We start from the raw sequence: 14,213 nt of genomic DNA, 5'->3' as shown, positions 1-14,213 counted from the left end.
TAAAAAATTACGAGAGTGGCGTGTGGATCAGCTCACACGTTAGCGTGGAGCACAAGCAAACCTGTTTCTGCTGCTGGCCGGCTACCGGCTCGTGTACCCCTTGAATACGATCTTTTGAGGGACATCCCAATTCCTATCCTTCGCAATCGCCTTCTCCTGTTGCACAATTTCTCTGATCTCTTCTGTCCGAGTGTTGCCATGTTTCCTTTGGGAAGTGATGTGAATCTAGGGGCCTCAATGGATCCTGCAAGTGGACGTGGGAGGAAAAGTGGAGGTGAGGGCAGTGGAGCAAAGACCTCAGAAGATGATCACAAATCTGGAGAAACAGAATGGGAAGGACCCCTTCGTGGGAACATGGATAAACTGCTTTGCATTTTGCTTTCTACTGCAAAGGAAACAACTTTTAGAAAGGTAAAGTCTAGGTGTTTTTACTTTGGCATACTGAAGAATGCCAGGGCTTTTTTGGTGAATATGTATGTTTGCACTTAATAATAATAATAATATTTATTAACTTCATTGGGATAATACATACATGAGTTTCGTCAAGAAAATACAGCATAAAATACTAACATGTAATAAAATACGATACGAACGAGCTATACAAACACACAGCTATCAGTGGGATTGAGGTCATAGGTTAATACACAACACCAGTTAAAAATTAAAAAAATAACTAAAAAATTTATAAATAGCCTGATGGCAAAATCCCGATTATCCAGGCCAATGATGGAGATAGTGGGCACTAATAATCAGGAAACATGGGTAATCCAAATTTTCATTCTTATTTATTGTAATGTTTATAATTTATGCAAATCAAACATTTTTTATTATTTATGTGCAAAGTCTGTTATTTTAGATTGCTTCCCGGAGTCATTGAGAGTTTTCTTCACCCGACCACAATCTTTTTAGTGGCAATTACCATATTTATCTGAATGTAGTCTCCTCTAAAGTAAAGGTGGGACTATATTCAAACCTTTTTTTTCCCCAAAACTTAATCCTCAAAATTAGTGGGGGGACTATATATTCAGAGAAATATGGAATGTAATTGTACTCATATTCCCTGACCTCCATTACCCCAGCAATTAACTGTTGACTCAGGTTAGTGCTTGGCTACGACTCATTAGGCCGGTGCTTATTTATTTTAAATGATCCGATTTAAGAATTTGTGGTCTCAAAATGTTTGAATGGTGAGAAAACAATTGCCTGCCTGAGGTGCCTAAAAGCATCTTTATCTTGAGTATCTCTGATGATTTGGATTTTTTGATTGTATTGCGATAAATTTTTGTGCTTCCAACCAAAAGTTTGCTTGTTCATAACCTCATAGCTGTATTACCTCGTAAGGAAGCAGATATTTTTCCACAAGTGCTGTGATATAATCAAATATGTTACACTATATTCCTCACCGTTATGTGTGGCGTAAATAAATTTTTGTGATTAATATTATGTGAATGTAATTAAACTTTGATATTTCATTCCAGGTGGTGCAAGCAGTAATGGTGAGAGACAGGCAGCATGGTCCTGTGATTGAACTGAATAGAATCCAAGTTCAAAGGTCAAGATCAAGTGGAGGATTGGCTGGCCATATGGTGTCCGCTCAGTTTTTGGTCAAATGGTATCAAAGATGGAGCTCTTGTTCCGCAGAGATGCTCTTCTACTCCCTCATCGTGTGTGGAAAGTAAAATTTGTCGGTATGTATATTCCCAAAAATGAGAATTGATTCTCAACCTTCTTTATTTTCAGTCACTTCACATGTAATATTTTTTGATACAGTTAGCCTGTTGGTTAAGTTTAATGAAATATTAATGACAAGCCTTTTGGCTATCGATATAATATGCTGGGGAACAGTGCTGGAATTTTAAAATCCCTAGTATGTACTAGAAATTATGGGTAAGCAATCATTGGAAGAGTGATAGATGATGATTCCACTGTATTTAGGTCCTGTACAAAATTCCGTAGAGTTATCGTGGGGAAACGTTGTGTACTGTACATATAATAATGTAATGTACTGTAATGTACATACTTGTGTCCTTGGTTTATGAAAGTGTTGGGGCCACTGTATCATCAATGGAGTAGAAATAGTTGCATAAAATGGACAATACTTAAGTGTCTTTTGTTTCCACGTTTTGCGAACAGAATGTATTATACGATTTGAAAATGATGATTATTTTCTTGGCTGCATTGAATTTACATCACCATTCTGTTAAAACATATATCATTATTTTGACAATTCATGTGAAGATCCACATTTTAAGTGACATTTTGCATGTCGTTCCCTCAGGTGAAAGTGTTGATGACTGTGGAGGAGAGTACAGTGAGAGTATAGCAGAAATGTGTGAGGAACTACAAGAAGGAGCCGTTGCACTTCTGGTACCTACTCCCAATGCACGTGGTGACCATGGCTATGCTCCACCCCCAACCTCTGTGAATGCAGCTGGGACTAATGGCAATGCATCATCCGTTGGAAGAGATGCTTGTTTCCTTCTCAATGCACAAGCTAATACTCCGTTCCATATGAGAATGTTCAGGTTTTTAGGTATGCTATTAGGTATATGGTTTCTAAGTTTGGATCTCTGGTGTCTTCATTTCCCATTGAGAAAAACTGATTTCATTTTTATTGTTCATTACTTTCCCACTAATTTGGGAAAAAATGTTTTTTGGAACAATATGTGATAATTTTTAGTTAAGATATAAAACAATTTTCTGATACTATATAGTATTATTTTCTTGACTTTTATCATTGCTCATATGGCTATTTGTTATTATCCTTTTAGGAATCTTAATGGGTGTGGCTATAGGGACTGGAAGCCCATTAAGTCTTAACGTAGCAGAACCTGTGTGGAAGCAATTAGCAGGACTCTCCTTGATGCCTGCAGGCTTATCAGAAGTTGATCGTGATAATGTTCCAGGTAAGGTTAAGCATCATTCATGGTTAATTTGGTTCTAAAGATGGTTAAAAGTAGTGAAATGGTGCAATGAAAATGTACTTGCAAGTCAAGGTAGATGTAGATATTGTAAATTATGAAATATTTTTACATTTTATTTAGGTTTGACGTGTATTCGTGATATGGATGGCGATGAAGCAGCATTTAGAAGTCTGGCAATGCCATTCTCAACTCCATCATCCACTGGCCACGAGATTCCTTTGTCTACCCGCCATCGCAGAATCACCCCTAGTCATCGACATGAATATGTCAAGCTTACTTTGCATTATAGGTCAGATGCTATTCTGTAAAGTTTGTTCCCTGTTGTATGGCATAAATATTTTCCATTTTTATGATGACGGAATATATGAGCTCTAATTTATCAGAAATATAGATAAGAAGTAGCCACCCATAATCATAATCTCCCTCATTTTTCTTACCAGACTCACATGATATCTAATTTCCCTTGTTGTCTTTCTTTCGATCTTTCCCGACTCAACATTATTCAGACCATGAATTTGATGAGCAAGTTGCAGCTGTTAGGGAAGGCATGGCACGAGTTGTACCAGTGCCTGTGTTATCCTTATTTAGTGGCTATGAATTGGAGACTATTGTCTGCGGCTCTCCAGACATACCTTTGAGTCTTCTACAATCTGTTGCCACCTATAAAGGTAAAAGAAACTTCTAAATATAAGATTATTTTTAATTTTAGCTGGGTTATTACTTTCTTGAATAAAAGTGGTAAAAGTTGATCAGAAACATTTGGAAAATAATCAGGCTTTTACAAACATTAATTTTCCAAATTCTGGGAGAAGTTTGTTGCAATGAATGCCAATATGGAGGAAGTTAGGTGGCTCATTTTGGCTTCCTGTCTCAGGAGTTGATGTGCCTTGTGAATTGCCTCTCTCATAATTTAAAACAGTGTAAAAAGTTAAAACGAAATCATATAGTACTGATTGTCAAAATAGTTTCCTAAGTGCTGAGAGAATTCAATGCTTCTTTGAGGAAGTATAAAATCTGATCACCATAACTCATGTATTAAATGGTTATGTTTTACTGTGCTTCATTTTTGCGCTCGTATTTCATGGATATAAGGATAGGTATAGAAATTTCAGTAAATGATGAAAACTTTGGGCCTGAGTCATTAGATAAAATTTCATTGTAGGAGATGCTTAATTGATTGTAGCTAAAGTTTTGACACTTTTATAGGTTTTGACGGTAATGCACTTCTTGTCCAGTGGTTCTGGAATGTGATGGAGGAGTTCACTAATCAAGAGTGATCATTATTTCTTCGATTTGTTTGGGGAAGGACTCGACTTCCAAGGACTATTGCTGACTTCAGAGGAAGTGACTTCGTATTGAAGGTTTGTACACCTATCTTTGTTAGTATCTGAGAAGTAAAGTGTGTCCCAATATATTCACCATTGCTGAGTAGACATTAATTTGTATGATGATCATATGGTTAATATTTTATTCTACACAGGTTTTGGATAAATACAACCCACCAGATAACTTCTTGCCTGAAAATTACGCATGCTTCTTTCTTCTTAAGATGAACAGTGCTAGTTCGCTGTAGTATAGCATAAATATTTTCCATATTTATGATGACGGAATGTATGAGATCTAAGATGAGATGTCGGGGAGGAGGAGGTGCAGGTGGCTGTAGTGACAACAATCCACTTGGAATAGTTGAGATTGAATGGGATAATGATGACCTCGATAGCAATGAAAGTGAGGGCATTCGAATGTGTCTTTTGTAATCTGCTTGAGATAAACTGGAGAAAATTTCTGTGATGAAGTTGGCACATTGCTAGGGAAATGAAAGCCACTGAAAAGGAAATAATGGTTCCTTGGGGTAGGTGGTGCACTATTGGCCGTTTGAGTTGATTTTTTTCTTCCTGTTCTAGTCAGCTGTTCATTTGAACTATTCACTTAGCAATAGCCTAAGGCAATGAAAGATTTGGTGGATTAGTACTTTTGTTTATTTATTTCAAAAAGGCTTTTATTTGTTTGAATGATGTGATATGTTTTTAAATATCCATAAGTCAAACAAATTTCGAGTAATCAACGACTATCGATTTTCCATTGAAACTGCGACTCCTACAACGTTTGGTAACTTACAACACATCCGCCGTGAAGTTTGCATTCCCTCAACACACAATTTTAAATTTTTTTTCGGAATTTTTTTTTGCCACTTCCTCACGAGGTAAGGACACCAAATTAACGTGAGTGACGTCTTTCTCGAGCCCCTACGTGCCGCTACCAGGAGAACGCAGAATATTTAATTTTAACGGGTGACACCGTCGAAAAATCATGCATGCACTACAGCTAAAGAGCCGGAATTTTTTTTTAAGGTAATCGATGACGCGTTATGCGGGACAAGCACATGAAGTTCCCCGAAAACCCCCTGGGACCCCCCAAATAAAATAAAAATTACATAATACGTTGCATATTTCCTGTGCTACTCATCCGAATTGAATAGTTTTTATTTATTCAGAATAGGAATTGTGTCGGCTATATTTACTCGTCATTTTCAATTATCCAGGCCTGTTAAAACACTCGCAATAAAACTTCAAATTTTTTATGTAGATTTCTTAACATAATAGTAGAGGTGTAAAGGGGAGGGGGGTTCCAGGACATAGACACCTAAACGCGATTTTTTAAAAGCATTTTCCGATAAGGTACGGCTATGAAATTCACGTGAGTGATGCCTTATTACTGCACCTACGCACCGCTATTTGCAGAACACAGAAGGTGTAATCTATATGTTAGTAATAGGCGAAAATTCATGGTTCCACTAAAGCTAGAGAGCTGGAATTTTTATTGTAGGCAAGCGAACAGATTTTATGCAGGGAAACCACTCGAAAATTCCCGTGGCTCCCTAGAAGACCAGCGAAAAAATTATTTCTTGCTGTAAATCGCATGTTTTTTTGTATTTTCGCATATTTTCGCAGTAATTCCGTTCTCCTATGACTCATCGCTGAAGAATTTATTTGGGAGATAGTGACCGTAATATGATCTAGTAAAATTTCGATGGGGAACGGGAGTTCGCACGGGAGCGGCTGCGGGAATTGTCTCGCCGGCGATGTGTGACACTTACAATTAGTGACCATGTGAGATTGCTCTTGCACACTCAAATATATACATATAATACTGGATATTACTGCATCTGGTTTTTTGGGGTACCTACCTTACCCTACCAAGAAGTGACAATATATAAATATAACTAATAACTTACCATCATAGGTGCATCTATAGGGGGGCACGGGGGCCCGTGCCCCCCCCCCCCCCCAGACCCTTAAAAAATATGCAATATTTTTAATACGGTCCCATTATCATTGCGTTCGCTTTGTATTACGAAGTATCCTTGTGCCCCCTAGAACAAAATCTTGAATACGGTCGCGCTTGTGCCCCCCCCCCCCTCAAGAAAGAAATTCCTATATCCGCCCCTGCTTACCATTATATGTATAAATATTTCAGGATATTCCTCTATGATATGTGTTACACAAAAATGTCCCAGGTTGGGCGCACTCAGTAAAATACACACTTAAAGATGAAAATAAATAAATTTTCAGGGGCAACTACCACCTTCCTCAGAGTTAGATAAGATTTTTATTAAATTGTCTTGTACTGTGCGTGCCCAACCTGGAATATTTTCATCTCATATGTATAAATATTCGAGGCTAATATCCCAAAGCCCCTTCCCCTCCATCTTACTGTCAAACAGTGTTAGATATTAAAAAAAAAACACAATACAAATTAGCTATGCAAATGAGGCTCTGATTGCCATGGTTGAACTGACGTGGCAGATCGCTGCCGAGTTCTCAATCAGCCACATAACCAGAAAGGTACTAAGAGTTTGGGTGTTATGCGGTTTGCCTTTACTGATTCTCTTTTGTCGTCGTCGCTTCGGAGGTATCAGACAACGATACACTCGTTACAAACTTTTCAGCTACTTAACGATGAAATAATCTTTCAGCATTATAACAATTCATTGATTACTGGAATACATAATGAAATGTAACAACATAATTTGAAAATTGGAGTGCTGGAGGGTTTGTGGTCTTCTCAGCAGATGCGTTGCAGACAGTTACCTCCAGGGGAGAAATATGAGGGATGTTTATGTCCCCAGAACACCCCTATGGTCATAAAAAAATTAAAACATACATTATTAAAATCAATTCATACTGATCAAGCATTACCAGTACTGTTACACTTATTCACAAAATTACATTCATCCATTGTTAAAGCCCTACCTAACTAAATACCTCAACATGCACGCCTGAATTAATCTAACGCCATAATATGGGCTCATTGTACGATGTCCAAAGGCCTGCCTAGTTGAGTTATTTACCATCGACAGCATTATATAATTAATATATAACCCATATTCTCCCGTTCCAAACTGTAGCCGAAAAAATACATGTTATTATTCTTTTTGTGTAACAATGTCCTATTATCATTACAAAAAATGGATTAACAATGTTAACAAATTGCCTATTTGTATACAGTAGGATGAATTAAAATATAGTTATGCACACAATATATGCCCAAGGTAATTGCACTTGATGGATGCTTTCTGAAAATGTTCACTTTATTTAGATTAATTGTCAACTGACGAATGTAAAATTTTGTAAATACTTTAACGACATTCCATTTTACTGGATTTGTACCAGCACTTTAATTTTCACAAAAATTACATGTAAAATGTTTTATTTTATTTTTACAACATCTCCTTTGTAACTTAGTCAATTGTATACAGAAAATAGTTTTATTGCCTTTACTTGTTCAAAGTAGTAGGGAGAAATTACATGCACACAATTTAATAGTAATTAAAATTCTTAAATTAATAATTTCAAATGCTATTAAAATAATATCATTAAAAAAATCGAGACAAATTATTGACAACAATAATACAAATTGACCTTAGCAATGGGTACAATTTATTCTGGTCAAGGTGTTAATTATATTTTCATGGTCGCAAATACGAAGACCTGCCTATTCTGAGTCATTTCTAAACAACTGTCAGATGCAATATTAAATCCCTACTCTCCTACCCCAAGTCTAAACTATAGCTGGCAAAAATACAAGCAATAGTTACAAAAATAAAAGAAGGTTCTGTACAATATTATCGAAAAACCACAAAAACAGTAATGCAAATAGTACTTAGCACTGGAATACAGAACACAGCATCATATAATATATTATATTCAATGATTTCACATATTTAAATACAAATCACAAATGCACCAACTGTTTTAGCCAGGGATAAGTCATATTTGAATGTTATCAAATAACATTTACAATTTGCAACTCAAGCGGAAACTCCATAAACTTTGAAAGAAAAAATAATCTATCACATTCCCAATAAGGGTGCAATTTTGTAAGCATTTGGCGTAAATTAATGACTTATCCCTGTTACACCCCCTCCCCACGATGAGGGAACAGTTTGGATTTGAGGGGGGCATGCACTACACTACGACCAAAATTAATAAGAATAAAAAAACTACACAAAAAAGAATTAGCAATTCATAACAATCAAGCACTACTACTACTAATATCATTCATTCATTCATAAACCACATTCCATTCACTCATTCATCAAATCACATTCCACCCTCTCATTCATAAAATCACATTCCATTCACTCATTCATAAAATCACATTCCATTCACTCATTCATAAAGTCACATTCATCCATTCGCACAGCCCTGCCTACCTAAATACTTCTTTATACGCCTGAGTTAATTAAACGCCTAAATACGGAATCGTGGCCACGATATACGAAGACCTGCCTAATCTGAGTTATTTCTACTCGACGGTAGGACGCAATATAAAGTCCCTACTCTCCTGCCGCAAATCCTATCTATAGCTGGAAAAAATACATGCATAAATAAAAAATATACAAACACCCTGTACAATAATTGCAACAAAAAAATGCAAAAAAAACAACTATCTTCAGGCGTGGTGTCTTCTTTCTTCCTATCTTCATTCTTCCTTTCCTCATGATAAATCCTCAAGTCTCTAGTTGTCGGCGCAGTAACCTTCAGGTGTCCATTTCATGGACCTCCACAATTGTCTCCAAAAGCAATCGCTGTCGTTGTCCACAAGCATGACCTGTGGTAATATAACAAAAAATTCTCAAAATCCAACGAAGGGGAGACCTAAAAAGTTAACTCTCAGCTCAGAAATATCATTTCGAGGAAGGCGTTGAGAAAATATTAACTTTGTAATTGTCAAGAAATTTTTAAAATTAAAAAAATGCAAGAGCGGGTAATTCCAAATTATTTGACGCTTATCTCATTGGCGATATTTCAATGTATTTTCATTATTCTTTAAACATTTTAAAGATATGATCAAGCAATATTAAAAATTTTCCCGGAAATCATTACAGTGAGCTGAGTCTGTTATATATATACCTTTTTTACGACTTACTTGGACTTCATTGGTATTACTAAATATTGATAGCAAATATACACCATTCTGCATTTAATACATGTACTATTATATGAATTGGAAAACAATAATGAAATTATAAAAATCAATACGATGAAATTATTTAAAAAGACGAAAGTTACAAATATGGCATCCATATTAAGGACACAACACCTATCCAGGAGGATGTATTTTAATAATTTCTTTTAGGATGTGATTTAATAATTAAGTCTCCTGATACGAAAGAAATAATATTAGTTAATTCTCAAGATTATGCAAAGAGCCAGAGGTCAAAGTATCACTTCAGAAAAAAACAGCCGAAAAAAAATGAAGAATATATACTGATTTTTTTCCGACACCATTGGCTTAATAAATATTTAATAGCAAGGAAAAACGCGTCACCAGAAATTAAGTACCCAAAATTAAACACAAAAGAGTATCAATCATTGTAACATTATTGTTACGACTTTTTGTATGTACTATAACCTGAATATATTATATACTGATTAAATTGACGGAAAAATTCAGAAAGGTAGAAAATATTACCGGAATCTCATGTTTCCCCCAGGTAGGGTCTCCGAGGAAGTAATTACTTGAGCGCGCATGACGGTCGCTGAGTTACCAAAAGCAAGGCCAATATGGAAACCTCGACCTCCACATTACAATGAGAAAATTAAAGAGAAAAGTAAATACTTATGATAGATTCACGAAAATCCCCATAATTGTCCTTCATTCGAATTATTAAATTTAATGGAAATGAGGTATCAAACCGAAATATATGAAAGCAAACGCTATCGTCGTCGTCAACCAATCAATGCCTTGAGATTCAGCGCGGGATTTAAGTGTTGTGAGTGTAGCAAAAATAGCGCTAGATCTTAATTTTTGGTGCGGTTTAATTAAATATTTTCGCGTTGGAAAAGTGAAAATATTTATTTCTTTATTTTATTACGCATTCGTTACTTTTATCGTCGTGGTTCCTGAATGTAAAAATTATAGTATACCTTTGTGATCACTAAATAATGGTTCTGAACTGAACTCAAAACTTGGAAGAGGAATGAATGAAATCTTACCGTCTGCCTGCGGCAACGAGCTGCATTCTTTCGATCTTTTTGCACGTGCTTTCACCGAGGCCTCGAGTAGTCAACTCACACAAGACGATCCAACGAACTCTGCAATGGAAAAAAAACGAACACTCATAAAGAGACAAATGAATGTCCTAGAAAATAGGCCTCATGGCTGAATCAACCAATGAATTTTCTTATGGCGCATAGACGTTAGAGAGTAATAAGGCTCACCTTTTAATTAGATTTAAAAAAACTTCGAGTGAAAAATAACATTTCCCGCATTGCAGGGGAAATAAAAATAATATTCAATTAATTAATAATACTTATTAAAATAAAAAAATTAATTCCAATTAAATGGAACTATATATTTGTTTAAATAGGAAAAATTAAGGATTGATTTTGAAGTGGGTAACCTTTCACAGGATAAAAATAGTTAAATAATTCAGAATGAAAAATCAAAATAAAATTTATAATGAATAAACAGATAATTAGAAACTGATTACAAATAAAAGTATTTCGGACTGCTTTATAATGTGAAAATATTTTGCGGAAACTGTTAAGGGAGATGGTGATATTTTGACTTGAAAACACTTGAAAAGAAAATACGTTAATAGGTGATTATGAGTCATCCAGAAAAATGTTGGCACAAAAACATATTTTGCCCATTGCATTATATATTTCATAAGTTTTCAATTCATTTCGAAGTTAATTGGTCAATGAAATATCACTTCCAGTTACTTAGTACCAAGTACAATTTTCAAACTAAGTAGTCAATGACTAAATTGAGGGGGATATTATGTTTATTTGTTAATTTTGATGGCATTATGGGCAAATTAGAAGTTCAGTATAAGCATGAGCACAATTGAGTTCCGTTAATGAATGCAAAATTGAACATTCTCAAGCAACTCGTTAAGTTAAAAATTTGCATTGGAAAAATGAACCAAATTTGAATGAGTATTGAGATCATACCGCTCCTTATCTGCTGCAACTCATGTAGAGCCGCAAGAAGCCAGCTCGGTAATGTGCACCATCCAATCTTCTTCCAAGTGTCTTCTTTCTCCTTATCATCATGTCCAGCGATGAATCGCGCCTAAGGAGAGAGCGGGTTAGTGCATACACAAATAAATAACCCTTCCGAGGATTTGCACCACTCCAAAGCAGCACACAAGAACGTGACAATGGCATCGATAGGAAATCATAAATTTCCTACCTATCCACAGCCACATTCCTGCATGACGCAATGGAATCCGTAATGCAAAACCACGGCACAAAAAACTACAACTAACGCGCGCAAAAAAAACGCCTACCCTTACGCAAATTTATGTTCACTGGCCAGAAGGGCCCAAAGCTAAGATGTCGTCTTCTTCTGGTCCTGCGATGCCATCCTCTTCTGTCTTCTCTTCTTCCGATGAATCTTCATTCTTCTCTTCACATCCAGCGATGGCTTGCGGACCTAGGGAGAGAGCGGGTTAGTGCATACACAAATAAATAACCCTGCCGAGGATTTGCACCACTCCAAAGCAGCACACAAGAACGTGACAATGCATCGATAGGAAATCATAAATTTCCTACCTATCCACAGCCACATTCCTGCATGACGCAATGGAATCCGTAATGCAAAACCACGGCACAAAAAACTACAACTAACGCGCGCAAAAAAAACGCCTAGCCTTACGCAAATTTATGTTCACTGGCCAGAAGGGCCCAAAGCTAAGATGTCGTCTTCTTCTGGTCCTGCGATGCCATCCTCTTCTGTCTTCTCTTTTTCCGATGAATCTTCATTCTTCTCTTCACATCCAGCGATGGCTTGCGGACCTAGGGAGAGAGCGGGTTAGTGCATACACAAATAAATAACCCTTCCGAGGATTTGCACCACTCCAAAGCAGCACACAAGAACGTGACCATGGCATCAATAGGAAACCATACATTTCCTACCTATCCACAGCCTCATTCCTGCATGACGCAATGGAATCCGTAATGCAAAACCACGGCACAAAAAACTAAAACTAACGCACGGAAAAACGCCTAGCCTTACGAAAAGTTTTGTTCATTGGCCAGAAGGGCCCAAAACTAAACCGCAAATATCGCACACGTCTTCTTACGATGCTCCTCTTCTTTCTTCTGTGAATACTTGCGTCATCAATCTTCTCTTCTTCGTGCAGTCTTCACTCTTCCTTCCTTGAAGTCCAGCGATGGCTTGAATCTGTGAAGAGGTAAGATTAGTGCATGCACAAACAAATAAATAAATAACACTAACATGTAAGCCCTAACGCAACGCAACGGAAAAATAATCGCAGCACACGCAAATATAAATAATCACACGCAGAAAAATATCACACGAAATCACACGATAGATTAAAAAGCACACGCAATCGGATCTTTGCCGTTCTTCGAGCTCAATTTGATGTCTTCAGTCTTCATGGCTGGAAGGGAAAGAGTTACAGACATGTTACAATTAAGTACAAAAAAACACTCATTTCAGGCGAGGGATTATCAATGTCCACTCATTCCCGATATACACCTGCACATTATCTTCACTCTTCATTCTTCGAGGCCCCCTGCGATGTCTTCTATCTTCGGGGCCTCAGCTACGTCTTCTTTCTTCATTCTTCATTCCTGCAATAAATGGTGTTAGTACAAAACCCACCCAAATACCTTAAAAAAGCTACACACACAAAAATACCCACATGGATTTCCTGCCTAAGAATGCATTCTTTGTCTCCTAGGACCGGTCTCATTCGTAGAAAATAACTTTAAAGTGCACTTTCTGGTACCTTAGTTTCAGCGGTGTTTCGAAACCTTTTTGAACTTGCTCCTTAGAGCCGTTACCTTTCGTGTACTGTTGTTACCTAGAGGTCGTGCTTTGATAATAGTGTGTGAATTCACTTTCCACCAGGAGTCTCTCATAACTCCAGGTGTGTGGTTCAGGTCGGCCCTAATTTACCATTTCATGTTCAAGATAACCTGATGAAAACCTGATACGGCAATGACCAACGTCCGAGGAAAACTGCATTCTTCGCAGCATTCAACTCAAGTCGATGAATGATGTTCTAATTCTTCAATATTCATTCTGAAATTGAAAAAGCAAAAATTTGGATTAAAATTCGAGTCAAATCTCTCCGAATAACATAAAAGGAATTAGCATTGGATGTCCCGCGAGGCCACCGTCTTCTTCTCTTCTTCATTCCTCCTGCTCTACCCTTCATTCTCCCCCTCACGTCCGGGGATGGCTTGCACCTAAGGAGAGAGCAACATTTTAAATTAAATTCGGGGGTTAGATTATTAAATATGGGTCACTCCACCTAAATTCAACAAGCGTTTGTCCCTAAGAGTCTCAGATTTTGTTATCTGTATGGGTCTACGTCAACCTCAAACTAAATACCCTGAGATCTTTTTTTATGTGGTTTTAATACGTTATCGGTTTTTTTTCCAAAAAAATTGCCTTAAATCATATAAATCCCACAATTTAACTATCAAATTGTCGTATAGCCATTATATATTGCTTTTTTCACAGCTAAGTCCTTTCGGCAGTCACTCAGAGTAAAATATGTATAAAGTGCACTTCCCTATTATTGTTATAATTTAAAAAACAATGTTAATCAACTTTTCTCAAAATAATCCATCTCAGAATTGGCCCACGCATTTATTATTTAGAATGTAGGCTCATTCATTACCTTAGAATTACAAAAATTAAATTTAAATCACCTCCTGAATGATATTTTTTGAGAATATTAAAACGTTTACTTTTTCTCCCGTGCGGCTTTCCGATTACTTTTAATACTAGTCTACAGAC

General features: G+C 36.6%; 1 pseudogene; it reads left to right on the top strand.

Annotated features, from left to right (window-relative positions):
* Positions 1-1,179: 1,179 nt before the first annotated feature.
* On the top strand, positions 1,180-4,318 carry LOC124160254 (annotated as a pseudogene).
* Positions 4,319-14,213: the final 9,895 nt, after the last annotated feature.

This window comes from Ischnura elegans, chromosome 6, assembly GCF_921293095.1.
Source record: "Ischnura elegans chromosome 6, ioIscEleg1.1, whole genome shotgun sequence".
Taxonomy (NCBI): domain Eukaryota; kingdom Metazoa; phylum Arthropoda; class Insecta; order Odonata; family Coenagrionidae; genus Ischnura; species Ischnura elegans.
Note: the sequence above shows the minus strand (reverse complement) of the source record. Positions and strands in the feature narration are given on the sequence as shown.